Source organism: Etheostoma spectabile, chromosome 8 (assembly GCF_008692095.1).
Source record: "Etheostoma spectabile isolate EspeVRDwgs_2016 chromosome 8, UIUC_Espe_1.0, whole genome shotgun sequence".
In the NCBI taxonomy this organism is placed as follows: domain Eukaryota; kingdom Metazoa; phylum Chordata; class Actinopteri; order Perciformes; family Percidae; genus Etheostoma; species Etheostoma spectabile.
In genome coordinates, this window is record NC_045740.1 from 26,858,869 (window position 1) to 26,862,628 (window position 3,760).

The window sequence follows — 3,760 nt, forward strand, 5'->3', positions numbered from 1 at the left end:
TTTAGAAGACTATCACAAAATATCGGAATAATCTACGGAACACCCTTTGAACAGTTAACACAGGGACTGTTTCTCTAATAGAGGTTCCAATGAAAATAAGTTGTACTAACTAAGTTGTAATGAATTCACCTCTGTTAAATAAGGTTGGACGGCCAATGTCTTCAAAGCAGGACAAATAAAAATCCAAACTATGAAGAGAAGGTCAGAAAGTGAGAAAACTTGTTTTTGGTTGACATTTCCCTTTAAAGAAGACATTGAACCAGGTCTGGCAGTGAGAATTGGCCTCCAAATGGCTTGGCCTTTCATATTCAAGTCAATTTTTAATCCAATTTTATTTATACTGTCAAATCATTACAGAAGTTATCGCAGGCCACTTTACAGATCTACAGGTCTAGACCACATTCTAGTTTTCAGAGACCCAACAACAGGGTGTGCATCAGCTTCGACAGAGGCGAGGAAAAACTTCTTTTTAACAGTGCTCTTGGCGGGATGTGTTGTTGTTTAAAGTAATCAATATGTTATAGGCGGCATTAGTTATTGTTTAACTGCAGCTCGAGGCAGATGTCTTTGATATGGTTACAGTATGGAGGCTATCGTATCAACTGTTTGCCAGGTATGGGAAGGTGAAATGTTTGCAGGTGCTGCAGGTGCTGCAGGTGCCATAAAGCAGGGGTGTCAAACTCATTTTCACTAAGGGCCACATTGGACAAGAGAATCACATCAAGGGCCAGACATGTAGAGTTTACTGACATGCGTACATCGAAAAAAGTAAAATATCTTTGATTGAATTACTCCGTGACGCTTTTAATTAATAATTCGTTTTTGTTGCATTTTTACGACTTCATTGTGGCTTTATCAGAAGTTTTTGTCTCTTTTAATTTAATTTTGTTTATTTATTATTAACATTTTGTTGCTTATTTTTCACTCTTTTTTGACTTTTGTCACAATTCGGTGGACATAAAGCCCTACAAAAGTCAACAAAGAATTCCTTAGCCATCATGGAATTGATCAAATCGAGCAAAACGATGATTACATGTTTTACAACCTGTCTCACAGCCTAAACTCTGGTGTGTGGGAATTTCTGAGTCTCGAAGTTGGCAAATCTGCCAAATTGTTCTCTGAGTGTAATGTAATAAAATTTTAAAAACAGTTTTCTGTATTTTTGGTTTGGCAAACAACAAAGCGGGCCAAAACTTTTTGTGAACCTAAATTGATACGCGGCCCAAATCAAATTCTCCAAGGGGCCGGGTTTGGCCCCCGAGTCTCACGTTTGACACATAAAGGCATAGATTTGCTATGTAACTTTTTTTTTGGTACCATATGGTAGGCCTATGTGAGAACATAAATGACTGTGCTCATCTGGCTGTGACTTAGATTAGATCAGATCAGATTCAACTTTATTGTCATCACACAGGTACAGGTACATACTTAGGTGGAATTAAAATACAGTATGGACTTGTGAACAGAAGAGTTGGTCAGAAAACATTTGAGGTGTCAGAATCCAGTGCAGCAGGTAAAGAGCCTCTACCTCATTGGAGGATAAATCAAGATAAGAACCCAGGTTCTGTTATAGGATTGTCTAAGAGATGCCAGTTATTGCTATTATATGTTCACTTATACCTACACCTTCACTGTTCACTGAACATAACATAATGTCAGTGACATTGGAGAAAGAGTCTTGCTCCAGAGAAATACAGGCTATGTGGAAGATGAACATAGAAGGGGAGAGCAGCACGTGCTCAAAAGCCATTAGTCACAGGTCTTATCGGGCGCCCTGAGCTCGCGCCCCTCAAGTCTCAGACCAAATCTTCTGTTAAAAGCTTCTTTGTTCCTCTCTCACCTCTGTCTTTCTGAAGTCCATCCAACACCGTTCATAGCTGTCTCCGGTGTCAGAACACAACCACAGTGACAACCTGTTAATTTAAAAATTCCAATTGTCTGTCATAGCAGCAAACTCAATCCGTAAAAAAAACATGAATTACAAACATTTGAACACAGAGGAATTGCCACAAATGCTCAGGTTCCTCAGTGGGTTGATCATTTGGGGACAACATAGAAAGAGCAGTAAAAAAAAAGTGACCTGTTATTAAAAACATCTAAGAGTGAGTTCCACCAAAAAGAGCAAAAGGTCAACAAAGCATTTGCCTATTTGTGCAACTAGCCTGCTGCCATCATTTTGAATGACGATTTTTTTCCATTTAGGCTTTTCTCCATTTAGGCTAAGTGAGCATGGGACGTTCAATGTGTTCTGTGTTTCTGAACTTTGACTCGTTTAAACTCATTCAACTCAACAGGGGACATTCAGACGATCACCATGATCAAAGGCGACCACAACAAAGCTGACTTTAAGTCTTTCGCCCTTTCAATGGTTCTCTCAAACTTGTAGACTGACTGAAAGGTAATTGATGAGGGACGATGACGCAATGCGGACATAACAAGTCAGGATTCATGTGGAACTTCTCTCCCGGCTAATTGTCATTCCCATCGTCATTATACAGTACAAGCGACATGGACCTATAATAGGCCATAGCCTAAACTATTGCCAGATCCCTCAATCGTGTCATTAAATTAGTCATTAGATTAAACAAGAGACTTTAATAAACGCAAAATTCCCCGTTGTGGGACTAATAGAGAATTATTTCATTGGACTGCCTTATTAAAGCTCTTTTCGGCTTTGACTGATGCTGCTTTCACAGACAGCAAGAAACTAACGAATGAAACAACGGTCAGTGGGCGCGCGGACGAGGGGCGCTTCATGCTTAACGGGATCAGATTTAATGCGTGTGCGTGCCTGTGTTTGGAAAATGGGTTTTTATTATTATTATTATTATCATTATTATTATTATTATTATTATTATTATTAATAGGCCTATGGCATTTTTCATATATTTGTCCAAAATAGCCTTAACCCATTGCAAGTTATGCATGCTAAATTGAAAAAGGCGCAAACGCACAGCTGCCTTTTTGTTGTTCTTCCCAATTCAATTTATTCAAGCATTTTTTTCGAATGTTCTCTCTGTCTCTGAGGCTATGCTGCTTTCATATGTGAATGAACGCACCTTGACCACTAAATGCCCACTTGTTGATGCATGCGTTGATGCATTGTTGGGGCGGCTGTGGCTCAGTGGTAGAGCGGTTGCCTGCCAATCGGAAGGTTGGTGGTTCGATCCCCGCCCCTGCAGTCAGTGTCGAAGTGTCCTTGGGCAAGACACTGAACCCCAAGTTGCCCCCGGTGCTGCGCATCGGAGTGTGAATGTGTGTGAATGTTTATCTGATGAGCAGGTGGCACCTTGTATGGCAGCCCCGGCCACAGTGTATGAATGTGTGTGAATGGTGAATGTTTCCTGTAGATGTAAAAGCGCTTTGAGCAGTTGTTAAGACTGGAAAAGCGCTATATAAATACAGCACATTTACATTTACATCTCATTTTTGCGTTGTAATGACATCTGCAGGTCCAATGAGCTGCGCGCAAACAATCATAAAGCTCAAATAAAATTGGTTATTTTTGAGTGAAGTCCAATCACAGAAGAATCAAAGCACAGTTGATCCCCTTGGCCTGGACTTAATGTTCAAAGAGATTCAGGCAGAGGGGTTGAGGGTTGAACTTGTGCGCGTGCACATGTGCATGTGCTTGAGTTGTGTGTAGGAGTGACTCCCTTGTATAAAACCTTTCCAAGAGGGCACAGAGACACATAAAGCGCAGTGCGAGTGTGTGTGTTGTTAAGGTTGTTCTTTATTTTTTCCTGAAGACATCTCTGCA

General features: G+C 40.5%; 1 protein-coding gene across 1 annotated transcript in view; it reads left to right on the top strand.

Moving 5' to 3' along the window:
* Positions 1-3,607: 3,607 nt before the first annotated feature.
* Positions 3,608-3,760, top strand: part of LOC116693961 (homeobox protein DBX1-B) — a 6,438-nt gene continuing 6,285 nt past the window's right edge. The window contains exon 1 of the mRNA XM_032523347.1: positions 3,608-3,760. This exon is cut by the window's right edge and continues 422 nt beyond it. The gene's annotated coding sequence lies outside the window, so the exon portion shown is untranslated.